The sequence below is a fragment of the Crocuta crocuta genome, unplaced genomic scaffold, assembly GCF_008692635.1.
Source record: "Crocuta crocuta isolate KB4526 unplaced genomic scaffold, BGI_CrCroc_1.0 scaffold1133, whole genome shotgun sequence".
Lineage (NCBI taxonomy): Eukaryota > Metazoa > Chordata > Mammalia > Carnivora > Hyaenidae > Crocuta > Crocuta crocuta.
In genome coordinates, this window is record NW_027530366.1 from 829,800 (window position 1) to 830,069 (window position 270).

The window sequence follows — 270 nt, forward strand, 5'->3', positions numbered from 1 at the left end:
TACATCTAAAAGTCTTGTGAGGATGTAACATTTTTATATCCCTCAGGAAGTGAGCATTGATTCTGGCTGTGAGTTGGCAGAGCTTCCTTCCACTCTACCTACTGGATATGCCTAATTAATACTTACTCTCCTTCCCCCCTGCTTTATAGCTACTCTTCTGTAGATAATGATCACCAGGAGCATTACAAATACAGAAGAGAATGATGCAGCAAACTATTATTTAGATATCAGCCAACAAAAAAACCCCAAATACTGTACATGAAGATTCCT